General features: G+C 39.1%; 1 non-coding gene across 1 annotated transcript; it reads right to left on the bottom strand.

Annotated features, from left to right (window-relative positions):
* Positions 1–13,442: 13,442 nt before the first annotated feature.
* Positions 13,443–13,546, bottom strand: LOC112793186 (small nucleolar RNA R71). Its single transcript, XR_003197892.1, has one exon. It is a non-coding gene; the product is annotated as a small nucleolar RNA R71 (small nucleolar RNA).
* Between the last annotated feature and the right edge of the window lie 1,315 nt (positions 13,547–14,861).

The raw sequence follows: 14,861 nt of genomic DNA, 5'->3' as shown, positions 1-14,861 counted from the left end.
AACTTCCACCTCCTTGTAAGCTTCTTCAATTTCATCCTCTTCCTCTTGGTAGCTTTCTTCAAATTCAATCTCTTCTTCATTACTCACCAAGGGCATGGGAGGTTGTGCTTCTTCTCTTTGAATCTCCATCTCTTGATTAATCTCTTCCAAGTCTTCAACTATGATATGCCTTGGAGGTTGTACACCTTCCTCAACATCAATTTCAAACATCTTGGAAGGAGGCTCTATGACTTGACCTTCCCATGGAGGTTCAGCATCTCCTAAGTCTGCAACTACTTTGTCCTTTTCAATAATTACTGCTTTGTCCAGTTGTTTAAGTATAAAATCGTACTTCTCTTTGATGATTTCTTTTCTATGACAACTCCCTTCAACTACTCCTTCATCTGCGAAGGTCTCTTCTACCTTCACCTTTAGTGCCTTCTCTAGCTCCTTATGAAGCATGGATTCGCGAAGATGATCCCTTCTCTCTTGTTCCATGTCAATAGCATCATTGGGATCATGTTGCTCTTGGATTGATAGATATGGGTGCTCTTCTATAGAGGGTGGTGATGGGATGGAGAGATCATTCTGTGGTTGAAAAGGAAGTGCACTAGAGCTTGAGGGTTGATTGTTGAAGGTATTCGGTGGTCCAATTTGGGTGACGAGAGCTTGTATAGCAGAGTTTAGATCGGTAAGTGCTTTTTCCAGGGAGGTTTGGGGTGGATAGAAGGGTTCATTTATTTGGAGAAAGGGTTCATGGTAGGAAAGTGGTTCATCTTGATAATGATAAGGAGATGGTGTATATTGAAGTGGTGGTTCAAGAGAGTAATTGTGTTGGAATGGGGGTGGTTCTATGTATGGTTCATTTGGCTCATACGGTGGTTGGTATGGTGGATACGGGTTAGGGTCATATGGAGGTGAATGGTAGAAAGGGGCTTGTGAGTATGGTGGTCCAAAGTCATGTTGAGGAGGGGGTTCATAAGCATATGGTGGTGGTTGTTGATAATCAAAAGAGCGCTCACCATAGCCATTGCCTTGATATGCATCACAGAACGGTTGTTGATAGTCCATTGCAGGTGGTTGTTGATGCACGAAATTGTGATCATCAACAATTGCGCGAAAGACTTGGAGCTCTCAAACGTGAATCACACTTTGTCACAACTTCGCACAACTAACCAGCAAGTGCACTGGGTCGTCCAAGTAATACCTTACGTGAGTAAGGGTCGATCCCACGGAGATTGTCGGGATGAAGCAAGCTATGGTCATCTTGTAAATCTCAGTCAGGCGGATAATAATGGTTATAATGGTTTTCAAATATGAAGATAAATAAAGCATAAAATAGAGATAGAGATACTTATGTAATTCATTGGTGAGAATTTCAGATAAGTGCATAGAGATGCTTTGTTCCTGTTGAATCTCTGCCTTCCTACTGACTTCATCCAATCCTTCATACTCCTTTCCATTGCAAGCTGTATATAGGGCGTCACTGTTGTCAATGGCTACTTCCCATCCTCTTAGTGAAAATGGTCCAAATGCGCTGTCACAGCACGGCTAATCATCTGTCAGTTCTCCATCATGTCGGAATAGAATCCAGTGATTCTTTTACGTCTGTCATTACGCCCAACACTCTCGCGAGTTTCAAGCTCGTCATAGTCATCCCATGTCAGATCCTACTCAGAATACCACAGACAAGGTTTAGACTTTCTGGATCTTAGGACTGGCTGCCAATAATTCTAGCTTATACCACGAAGACTCTGATCTTTCGAAATGGAGGCTAAGAGACACGCGCTCGATCTAAGGTAGAACGGGAGTGGTTGTCAGGCACGCGTTCATAGGTAAGAATGATGATGAGTGTCACGGATAATCACATTCACCATGTTGAAGTGCAACGGATATCTTATAATAAGAATAAGTTGAATTGAATAGAAGAATAATAGTAATTGAATTAATACTCGAGGAACAGCAGAGCTCCACACCTTAATCTATGGTGTTTAGAAATTCCACCGTTGAAAATACATAAGTGATAAAGGTCCAGGCATGGCCGAATGGCAAGCCCCCAAAGTCTAAGAACTAAACGTCCAAAGATAGATACCAAGATGTCTAATACAATAGTAAAAAGTTCTATTTATATTAAACTAGTTACTAGGGTTTACAGAAACAAGTCTTAGTGTAGAAATCCACTTCTGGGGCCCACTTTTGTGTGTGCTTGGGCTGAGCTTGAGCTTTACACGTGCAGAGGCTTCTCTTGGGGTTAAACGCCAAGTTGTGACATGTTTTTGGCATTTAACTCTGGTTTGTGACGTTTTACTCTAGAATGCAGCATGGAACTGGCGTTGAACGCCAGTTTGTGTCATCTAAGCTCGAATAAAGTATAGACTATTATATATTGCTGGAAAGCCCTAGATATCTACTTTCCAATGCTATTGAGAGCGCGCCATTTGGAGTTCTGTAGCTCCAGAAAATTCATTTCGAGTGAAAGGAGGTCAGAATCCAACAGCATCAGAAGTCCTTTGTCAGCCTCCTATCAGATTTTTGCTCAGGTCCCTCAATTTCAACCAGAAAATACCTGAAATCACAGAAAAATACAAAAACTCATAGTAAAGTCCAGATATGTGAATTTTGCATAAAAACTAATAAAAACATCCCTAAAAGTAGCTAGATCCTATTAAAAACTACCTAAAAATAATGCCAAAAAGCGTATAAATTATCCGCTCATCAATTGTTTCCATGAGGGTTGACTAAATCCTTGTGGCTCCTCCCATCTTTGGTTGTCCCATCCTTGATGCATGTTCTCATTGTAATCTCCTCTCCCTGCAACATAATTGTAACCAGACTCATAGCCAAAGTTGTGAGAGTTCATGATAGCTAAAGGAAATAAAAATTAATAAAAATTAATGAAAATAAACTCCTAAAACTAGAAATACTAACAACAATATAAGATAAAAATTTGAAAAAGTTTAATTTTTAAAATTTTAAATTTAAATTTTGAATTTTGAATTTTGAATTTTGGAATTTAAATTTTGAAATTTGAAATTTGATTTTGAAATAAGATAAAATTTCACAAAGGATATGATTTTTGAAAAAGATTTGAATTTTGAAATTTAAAACTATGATAAGATAAGATAAAAATTTTAAAATAAAAATCTGAATTATTTTTGTAATTTTTCAAAAAATAAAAAATAAAGAGAAAATATATTTTTGAAATTAATGAGGAAAGAGAAAAACAATAAAATGACACAAAACTTGGAATTTTTAGATCAAAGCAAAGAAAACAAACAACAAAAATATTTACAATAACCAATAATAAGGCACACGTTTTCAATTCCCCGGCAACGGCGCCATTTTTGACGAGCGGATTTTCTATCGATAAAGAAAGTCACAAGAATAATCGAGTTGTAAGTATAGCTTCTAAACCTTTAGAGAATCCTTTCATACAAAAGTTTTGTTTGTCACTTAAGCAAACCCAATAAAAATAAATAACCGAAGTATTCAAACCTCAGGTCGTCTTCTCAAGGAATTGCAGGGAAGTATGATTTATTATTGGTTATGGAAAAAGATATATTTTATTTTGGGTTTTTAAATAGGTTGAACAAGAAAAGTAAATTGCAAGATATGGTTGAATTAGAAAGTAAATATCCAATGTTGCATAAGATAGAATGGAAGTTAGTGGTGGTATGTGTTTGATTCAATTGTTAGCTCATAAAATAATTACTGCATAATGACATGTTACTTGAAGCTTAAGCTAGTTTGCGGCTATGAGCCTTCAATTAATAAAAGTCCCTTGAAAATAAAGCAAAACCAAAAGAAAAAGAAGAAGAAAAAGCCAAAGGCTGGCAAAGAAACAAAGAATAAGGTTAGGCACCAATAGCTTGGACCCTAGGACACATGCCTGTGGTGTTCTTGTAACTAGGATATGCTTGGACAAGTAGATTCTAAGGGGTATTTTAAAACCTGACCACTTAGATCAACTGATTTGGGATGGCCAATTGAAAGTCCACAATAAAGAGCAACCTAGTTACAAAGCATTTAGTTATCCAAAGAGATGCTGTGCATCAATGATCCTAGGAGGAAATGGTGAGCCATTTGTCTGTGGTGAAGAAATGTTGAGCCAAAAATAAAGCCAAAGGCTGCTGCAACATTTGTCACCAAGCCTTCAATAAATAATAAGCTCTAATGCAAAAGAAAGAAGAAAAAGCTAACAAGGGAAATAAATAAAAGGCAAGGAATTATAGCAGCAACCTTGGTGAACCCTTTAGGAGACATTGTTTGTTTTGACAGCAAGTAATAAAGGAACTACTATTGGTCTGCATGAAACTCCATGAACCAAATTCTACTATATGCCTAATAAGGATATGTATGCTCTTCTCTTTCATTTCATTTCCTCTTAATTTTGATGCCTGCTTGGGGACAAGCAAGATTTAAGTTTGGTGTTGTGATGACAAGTCATCATATACCCATTTTTCAAGCTAATTTCACTTGTTTTACTAGTCTTTATACACTTTCTTGCATCCTATGTAAGTAATTTGGAATGAAAATGCATGACTTCTTTAAATCAAACAACCACCATTAAATTGATGCTAAATCATAAGGTTTGAGCTAAAATTAATTGAATTTTAATGAATTATAAACCTTGTGAATTTGGAGATACTTTGATTGGTTGTTTTGATTTCTTATAGGTGAAGAAAAGAAGAAAAGAAGAAAAACGTGGCTTAAGAAGTGTGGCCAACGGAAGAAAATGGTGTGGTGAAAGAAGGAGAAGTGTGGCGCAACAATGAAGGAGTAAGCAACATTGCTCTCCACAAGAGCACACTGCTCTCCAAGAGAGCAGCATAATAAACCAAGCCTCCAAAACATCATTGCCCTGCCCTCCATAAGAGCAGAGCACAATTCTATGCCAAGGTCCAAAGGAAGCAAAAATTCTGCCCCGCCCTCCTCAAGAGCAATATCAGGCTTCATCCAAGAAAAATTCAAAGGAAATTGCTCTCCTAGTGTCACCCATGGGTTTCGAACCCAAGGACAAGAGGGGGAGGAAGTAGCGCTCAAATACAAGGAAAACAAGCCAAAATTGGCTTGTTTTAAACCTCCAAGGATCAAACACAGCACTATGAAGAAGCAAAGGACTAGCGCCGCATTGGTGCCAAGAAAACCAAGGAAAAAGGGGCAGCATGTGCCTCCACCAAGTTTTGAACCAAGGACCACTTGGTTGCCATGCTGCGCTACCCACAAGGAGAGCAGAGCAGCGCTCCTTAGCATGGCACGAGAAGCACACAAGCACGCATGGGCAGGAGCAATTGACATGGCCAGGACGCACCATGACGCGCACAGGCAGCACACTTGACATCACTGCCCTGCTCTCCGCAAGGGCAGGGCAGCATCCTGATGGTCCCACACTCAGCACGCGCGCACAAGGCCTCACACAAGATTTCACTGCTCTGCTCTCCACAAGAGCAGAACAGCCTCATGGAGCCAATTTCCTCATGGGCTGAAAATTGGATTAAAAATCCAATTTAATTAATTTCTTCACCAACTCAAAAGCCCATCCAAATTCCAAAATCCAGGAATAGAAAGTGTATAAATAGGAGCTAGTTTGATGTAATTAGGACCTTCTTTTTGACTTTTGAACTTTTACATTTTGAGACTTCATTTTGAATTTTTGAGAGTTTGGAAGTGAGATCTTAGAGAATTGGGAAGGAGAATTGATCTCTCTTCTTCCTTGTTCTTGCTTGAGCACTTTTTACTTTTCTTGCTTTGAATCTTAGGTAGAAAATTGAAGAAATTTTATTTCAATCTCACCTTGAGATCTCTTGTTTACTTTTTCTGCATAATTGAAATTCACATACTGCTTCATCTTCTCTTTAATTCTGCAATTCACTTTTCTTCTTTACGCTGCAACTATTCTTGTTGGATCAAGGAAGGGTTTGAGATCTAGACTTGTTATCTAGTCTCTTCTACTCCTGAGATCTTGAACCCAATTTTTAATTGCTGCAACTTAAGCACTTATTTTGCTGCAAATTAAGCACCAGTATTTCTCTGTTTACTCTTCAAGGCATTTTTACTTTTCTGTTAAGATCTAGTTCCATTGAATCAATCCTCTACTCTTCTACTTGTTGCAATTTATTTTTCCTTGATTAATTTCTGCAATCCCACATCCCTGACCCATTTATGATTCAAGCAATTTAGATTTCTTGCATTTTAAGTTTCTGCAATTTACATTACTTGCACCTTAAGATTTAGCTCTTTTACTTTCTTGCTCTTTAATTTACTGCAATTTTCCCTTCCCCTTCACATTTCAAGCAATTTAGCTTCTGTCAATCATAAATCAATCAACCAATACTTGATTCGCTTGACTAAATCAACCACTAAACTAAAATTGCTCAATCCTTCAATCCCTGTGGGATCGACCTCACTCATGTGAGTTATTATTACCTGATGCGACCCGGTACACTTGCCGGTGAGTTTTGTGTTGGATCGTTTTCCACACATCAAGTTTTTGGCGCCGTTGTCGCGTATTGAAATAGATTGACAATGATTAAGTGAAGTGGAGATCTAGATCAAGCATTTTTTTCTTTTCTGTTTCTCCAATTTCCAACTAACACACTAACTGTTTGAAGATTTTCCTCTATCAACTCACTAACTGTTTGAGAGTTTGTCTCAATTAACTGCACTCGATTCTTGAGAGTGCTGCTGTTTGTTCCTTGTGATTGTTTGCATGCCACAGGAAAGAAGAGAAGTCAGAGGAAAGACTATTATTGGAAAAGAAGTCTCTGCAGAAGAAGAATATCATGACATGAAGCCACCACTCATTAGACTAATCAAGAATAATTGTTCCTACGATGGAAATCCATTGTAGGATCCTAAACAGCACATATCCACTTTTCTGAGGACTTGTGGTGCTGTCAAAACCAATAGCATAGATCATGACACCTATAAGATCTTGCTATTCCCCTTCTCACTAAGGGGTGAAGCAGCACAATGGTTCGAAACCTTTCCCCAAGGAAGTATCACTAGTTGGGACGATTTGCTTACCAAATTTCTGGCCAAATTCTCCTCATCCAAACAGATCATCAAGCTGAAAGAGGGGGTACATCCATTCACACAAGGAGAAGAAGAACCACTCTTCAAGGCATGGGAAAGATACAAGAAAGCAACTGACAAAGTGGGTTTCCGAGCTTTCGATGAAGGATTAACCCCAGTAACAAGAAAAGCAGTGGACTACTTCTCAGATGGCCTACTCAAAGCGACAACAACTGCCCAAGGAACTGCAAATTTCAATGACAAAGGAGGCAACCACCAACACTCATTCGAGAAACCACAGAATGCAATTTCAGAAAAAGAAGTGATGAATCTTGAAGGAGTGAATGCATTCATGAACCTGAACAAACAAATGCACCATCAAACCCAGCATCACATGGAGCTGGGAGATAGAAAAGTTGATTGCCTGCATTCTGCTGTAGTGAATGCACAATTTCCACCATGGAGGCCCCATTCTTATCCGAGAATGGGGGAGTATCAACAACAAGAACAAAAAGGTTTCAACCAGGGCAAATCCATGACCACAAACCAGCAAAAACACCATCATGCTAACAACAACCACTACACACCACCACAACACCCACCCTTCCAACCTCTAACATTCTACAACCAACCAATCTCACAATACTCTCAGAGGATCACTAACTTGGAGATCTTAATAGAGAGAATGATGAAGCACCAAGAGGAGATAACAAAGAACCAGGAGACTTCAATCAGAAGGATTGAGAGGCAGATAGAACAACTGGCTAAGCACATTGTAGAAATGGGTGAGAAGAGGGCAAATACTTTCCCAGAGCCACTGAAGACAAACCAACTAACAACGAAAATGCTGTAAAAAGGGAAGAATGGAAAAAGATCATAGAGGAAAGTAAGAAAACCTTGGACAAAGAAAGTACCAGCCAAGAAAAACACAACAAGGAAGTTTTACAAGGAGAGACAGAGGATAGAATAAAAACGGATCAGAAAATCCCTACTGAGAAATTTTCACTAGGGGATAAAGTAAAGCTAAACATTCAAACCATGAAGGTGTCCCCACAGCTGTCTGATCACTATATTGTGACTAAGATCCTTCCACGGGAACTCATAGAGGTCATCAAAGAGAAAACCGGAAGAAAGTTCACGATAAAGAAAAACAAGCTAAGGCACTGTGATCTTCAATTTCCATGATCAACAAAAATGAAGGATGTCAAGCTAGTGACGATAAAGAAGCGCTTGTTGGGAGGCAACCCAACCTGAGGTAGTTTTCTTTTCATAGCTTTATCAATAAAAATATTGAATAATTGGTATGCATTGCAAGGAGCTAAGTTTGGTGTTGCACACCAAAATAATTTAAGGGGGAATGAAAGATTCTAAGTTTGGTGTTCCACCAAAATCTCATTTAAAAACATTCTCACTTCCTGCATAATGCTAGCTCCAAGCAATCAGACAGATTATTCAATTACTTAACTGCTTTCTAGTTTTAATTCCATAACCTTTAGCAAGGACACAAGGTTTCACATATGGTTAATTTGTTGCATCAGAGGCTGTGGCAAACAATTAAGTTTGGTGTTCCCACACCAAAATAAATCCAAAAGACACACTCACTTTATGCATACTAACCATTCATCTAAGGGCTTGAGAAGCAAGCAACGTTTGAGAATTATGCAGGAAATTAGTCAACCATTGAAGATATTGTGCATATTAACTCAAAGAGAACACAGCAGAAGGAAGAATCAAAGGGCTGCAACTTCAAAGGTTGTATCTAAACTTAATCCTTGCTGCCGTAAATTGTTTTGAATCTGGGAACTCTTATATATCCTGCTAAAGTGTTTATCTAGTTGCAAGTGGAATTGTTTGTTAAATATGCTGATCTGCATAATGCTTGTCATTCATCACTTAGCTTTAAATTTTGTTTTGTTTTCCATATGCTTGAATAAAAGAGAAATGGTTGAATTAGAAAGTAAATATCCAATGTTGCATAAGATAGAATGGAAGTTAGTGGTGGTATGTGTTTGATTCAATTGTTAGCTCATAAAATAATTGCTGCATAATGACATGTTACTTGAAGCTTAAGCTAGCTTGCGGCTATGAGCCTTCAATTAATAAAAGTCCCTTGAAAATAAAGCAAAACCAAAAGAAAAAGAAGAAGAAAAAGCCAAAGGCTGGCAAAGAAACAAAGAATAAGGCTAGGCACCAATAGCTTGGACCCTAGGACACATGCTTGTGGTGTTCTTGTAACTAGGATATGCTTGGACAAGTAGATTCTAAGGGATATTTTAAAACCTGACCACTTAGATCAACTGATTTGGGATGGCCAATTGAAAGTCCACAATAAAGAGCAACCTAGTTACAAAGCATTTAGTTATCCAAAGAGATGCTGGGAATCAATGATCCTAGGAGGAAATGGTGAGCCATGTGTCTGTGGTGAAGAAATGTTGAGCCAAAAATAAAGCCAAAGGCTGCTGCAACATTTGTCACCAAGCCTTCAATAAATAATAAGCTCTAATGCAAAAGAAAGAAGAAAAAGCTAACAAGGGAAATAAATAAAAGGCAAGGAATTATAGCAGCAACCTTGGTGAACCCTTTAGAAGACATTGTTTGTTATGACAGCAAGTAATAAAGGAACTACTATTGGTCTGCATGAAACTCCATGAACCAAATTCTACTATATGCCTAATAAGGATATGTATGCTCTTCTCTTTCATTTCATTTCCTCTTAATTTTGATGCTTGCTTGGGGACAAGCAAGATTTAAGTTTGGTGTTGTAATGACAAGTCATCATATACCCATTTTTCAAGCTAATTTCACTTGTTTTACTAGTCTTTTATACACTTTCTTGCATCCTAAGTAAGTAATTTGGAATGAAAATGCATGACTTCTTTAAATCAAAAAACCACCATTAAATTGATGCTAAATCATGAGGTTTGAGCTAAAATTAATTGAATTTTAATGAATTATAAACCTTGTGAATTTGGAGATACTTTGATTGGTTGTTTTGATTTCTTATAGGCGAAGAAAAGAAGAAAAGAAGAAAAACGTGGCTTAAGAAGTGTGGCCAACGGAAGAAAATGGTGTGGTGAAAGAAGGAGAAGTGTGGCGCAACAATGAAGGAGGAAGCAACACTGCTCTCCACAAGAGCACACTGCTCTCCAAGAGAGCAGCATAATAAACCAAGCCTCCAAAACATCATTGCCCTGCCCTCCATAAGAGCAGAGCACAATTCTTTGCCAAGGACCAAAGGAAGCAAAAATTCTGCCCTGCCCTCCTCAAGAGTAATATCGGGCTTCATCCAAGAAAAATTCAAAGGAAATTGCTTTCCTAGTGTCACCCATGGGTTTCGAACCCAAGGACAAGAGGGGGAGGAAGTAGCGCTCAAATACAAGGAAAACAAGCCAAAATTGGCTTGTTTTAAACCTCCAAGGATCGAACACAGCACCATGAAGAAGCAAAGGACTAGCGCCACTTTGGTGCCAAGAAAACCAAGGAAAAAGGGGCAGCATGTGCCTCCACCAAGTTTCGAACCAAGGACCACTTGGTTGCCATGCTGCGCTGCCCACAAGGAGAGCAGAGCAGCGCTCCTTAGCATGGCACGAGAAGCACACAAGCACGCATGGGCAGGAGCAATTGACACAGCCAGGACGCACCATGACGCGCACAGGCAGCACACTTGACATCACTGCCCTGCTCTCCGCAAGGGCAGGGCAGCATCCTGATGCTCCCACACTCAGCACGCGCGCACAAGGCCTCACACAAGATTTCACTGCTCTGCTCTCCACAAGAGCAGAGCAGGCTCCTGGAGGCAATTTCCTCATGGGCTGAAAATTGGATTAAAAATCCAATTTAATTCATTTCTTCACCAACTCAAAAGCCCATCCAAATTCCAAAATCCAGGAATAGAAAGTGTATAAATAGGAACTAGTTTGATTGAATTAGGACCTTCTTTTTGACTTTTGAACTTTTACATTTTGAGACTTCATTTTGAATTTTTGAGAGTTTGGAAGTGAGATCTTAGAGAATTGGGAAGGAGAATTGATCTCTCTTCTTCCTTGTTCTTGCTTGAGCACTTTTTACTTTTCTTGCTTTGAATCTTGGGTAGAGAATTGAAGAAATTCTGTTTCAATCTCACCTTGAGATCTCTTGTTTACTTTTTCTGCATAATTGAAATTCACATATTGCTTCATCTTCTCTTTAATTCTGCAATTCACTTTTGTTCTTTACGCTGTAACTGTTCTTGTTGGATCAAGGAAGGGTTTGAGATCTAGACTTGTTATCTAGTCTCTTCTACTCCTGAGATCTTGAACCCAATTTTTAATTGCTGCAACTTAAGCACTTGTTTTGCTGCAAATTAAGCACCAGTATTTCTCTGTTTACTCTTCAAGGCATTTTTACTTTTTTGTTAAGATCTAGTTCCATTAAATCAATCCTCTACTCTTCTACTTGTTGCAATTTATTTTTCCTTGATTAATTTCTGCAATCCCACATCCCTGACCCATTTAAAATTCAAGCAATTTAGATTTCTTGCATTTTAAGTTTCTGCAATTTACATTACTTGCACCTTAAGATTCATCTCTTTTACTTTCTTGCTCTTTAATTTACTGTAATTTTCCCTTCCCCCTTTACATTTCAAGCAATTTAGCTTCTGTCAATCATAAATCACTCAACCAATACTTGATTCGCTTGACTAAATCAACCACTAAACTAAAATTGCTCAATCCTTCAATCCCTGTGGGATCGACCTCACTCATGTGAGTTATTATTACTTGATGTGACCCGGTACACTTGCTGGTGAGTTTTGTGTTGGATCGTTTTTCAGACATCAATAGCCTCTAATCTGTGTCTTCTGGGCCGAAAACTGGGTCAAAAACAGCTCAGAAATCGCCCCCAGCAATTTCTGGTTCTTACAGGTCGCTGCAAAGTCACGTGGTAGCGTCGTCCATGCGTTCGTGCGGATTGCATTTTTTCCAAGTTACATGTTCGCGTGATTCACGTGTGCGTGTCACCTATCTTCGGGGCAGTTATAGCAAATTATATATCGTTACGAAGCCCCGGATGTTAGCTTTCCAACGTAACTGGAACTGCCTTATTTGGACCTTTGTAGCTCAAGTTATGACGTTTGAGTGCGAAGAAGTCAAGCTGACAGCTTTGGCAATTCCTTCAGTTTCTTGTATTCCTTCCACTTTTACATGCTTTCTTTCTATCCTCGGAGCCATTCCTGCCATGTAATCCCTGAAATCACTTAACGCACATATCAAGGAATCGAATGGTAATAAGAGTGGATTAAACATAGGAAATTTTAAGCCCAAAGGAGCATGCTTTCAATCATAGCACAAAATCCAGAAGGAAAAAGTAAAGCCATGCAAATAGTATGAATAAGTGGGTAAAGAGTTGATAAAAACCACTCAATTGAGCACAAGATAAACCATGAAATAGTGGTTTATCAAACACTCCTCTAATTAAATTTGCTCGACCAATCAATTCCTGTGGGATTTGACCTCACTCTATTGTGAGTTTTTACTTGATGACAATTCGGTATACTTGCCGAAGGGAAATTTATTGAAAGACAAGTTTTCGTGCATTAAGTTTATGGCACCGTTGCCGGGGATTGATTTTGTATCGACAATGATTAAATTAGGGGATAACTAGATTGAGAAATTTTCTTTTGTTTCATTTATTTTGTTTCTGTCATTTACTTTCAGTCTCAGCCATTTTCATTTATTATTTCCTTTTGTTTTATTTTCTCAGTTAATTCACAACACTGTCAACTAATCCACTAACTATTTGATAAATTGCTTCACTCACACTAACAGTAACCTTAAAAGAGTGATTTCTTCACTTCTCTCTTGCTTGTGTAATCTGCTGATTGTATGACAGGTAGAACAAGAGGAGCTTCAACCTCCTTTGAATTTGAACCTGAGAAGACCTTCCTTAGATTAAGGAGGAAAGCAAGAGGGAAGAGGGTCATTGGTACTGAGGAAGAAGAGGAGGATTTTGAGATAGTCATAGAAGAGAACATGGAAAACCACTATGAGGAGGAGACATACAACAATGCCAGAGAAGGTCCAGCAGGTCATGCTGGGCAGGAGAGAAAAGTTCTCGGCTCTTATATTAATCCAAATCCAGGAAACTATGGAAATAGCATCCAAAAACCAATCATACATGCCAATAACTTTGAATTGAAGCCCCAGCCTATCACCCTTGTTCAGAACAACTGCTCATTCGGATGAAACGCCCAAGAAGACCCCAATCAACACTTGACCACCTTCCTAAGAATATGCGACACTGTGAAGTCTAATGGTGTTCATCCTAACACCTATAGATTGCTTTTGTTCCCCTTCTCTCTTAGGCATAAAGCATCTAATTGGCTGGAATCCTTCCCAAAGGAGAGTTTAACAGCCTGGAAAGATGTGGTAAACAAGTTCTTGGCGAGATTCTATCCTTCCCAAATGATCAATAGGTTGAGGGCTGAGGTACAAACCTTTAGGCAACAAGATGGTGAAACTCTCTATGAGGCATGGGAGAGGTTTAAGGAATTAACAAGAAGGTGCCCACTAGACATGTTCAATGAATGGGTGCAACTACACATCTTCTATGAAAGGTTGTCTTAAAAATCAAAGAAGGCAGTAGACCACTCTTCTGGGGGATCTCTAAACAAGAAGAAGACCATTAAGGAAGCCATATATGTCATTGAGACTGTAGCTAAGAATGACTACTTCTATGCTTCTAAAAGGAGCAACACTCGAGGAGTAATGGAGTTGAACTATATGGATGCATTGGTAGCTCAAAACAAGATGATTACCAAGCAGTTGGCCGACCTTACCAAATAGATGGAAAGGAACCAAGTCGCAACAGTCACCACCTCATCATCTGCTTAAGAATGAGTAAATACAGAGGAAGGAGGTAACTCGGAACAGGCCAACTATGTTGGAAACTCACCCAGGCAATCCCATGATCCATACTCTAAAACCTACAACCCTGGTTGGAAGAATCATCCAAATTTTGGGTGGGGAAACCAACAAGATCAAGGCCAAGATCAGAGACGCCACAACCCTAACAATAATGCAGCCTACCAACATTCCACACAGAGACCATATCAAAACCAAAATGGCCATTCTTAATACTCTAACCCCAACTCACCACCACCATCTGAAGATAGACTCTCCAAAATTGAGGTGTTGCTTGAAGATATCTGCAAGGAAGTTCAAGACAATAGAGTGTTCAAGGATGAAGTACGGGCTAATATGAAGAATCGGGGGGACACCATCAAGAGGCTTGAATCTCAAGTAGGATATCTATCTCAATAGATCCATAAGCCCACAGATAGCTTCGCAAGTGACACTGAGAAAAATCTGAGAAGAGAAGCAAAGAAGGTGGGATGGGAAGAATGTAAGATGGTCACTATAAGTGATGAGGAGAGTTCAGAAGAAGTGAACAAACCATCAGGGCACCCCCAAGGTGGTTCAAGAGCCCATCCAGATGAGAAACACCAAGGAAGTGAGCCTACACAAAGAAAAAAGCCAAAGGAGAAGGAAGTTTTGAACCCCTATGTACCCAGGGCACCATTTCCCCAAAGACTCAAAGGGGGTAGAGAAGGGAAAGTATACTCAAGATTCCTAGATATGTTTGCATCTCTCCATGTAAACATACCATTCATCAATGCTCTCCAAAAAATGCCCTCATACATTAAGTGTATGAAGGAGCTGCTAATCAAGAAGAATTCACTGAAGGGTGGGCAAACGATAGTGATGAATAAGGAGTGCAGTGCCCTCATTCAAACAAATTTGCTTTCAAAAAGGAAGGACCCAGGGAGTTTTCACATTCCTTGCGCTATAGGGGAAACAAGGATTGATAGAGGACTTTATGATCTAGGAGCA

This window comes from Arachis hypogaea, chromosome 3, assembly GCF_003086295.3.
Source record: "Arachis hypogaea cultivar Tifrunner chromosome 3, arahy.Tifrunner.gnm2.J5K5, whole genome shotgun sequence".
NCBI classification, from domain to species: Eukaryota; Viridiplantae; Streptophyta; class Magnoliopsida; order Fabales; family Fabaceae; genus Arachis; species Arachis hypogaea.
Note: the sequence above shows the minus strand (reverse complement) of the source record. Positions and strands in the feature narration are given on the sequence as shown.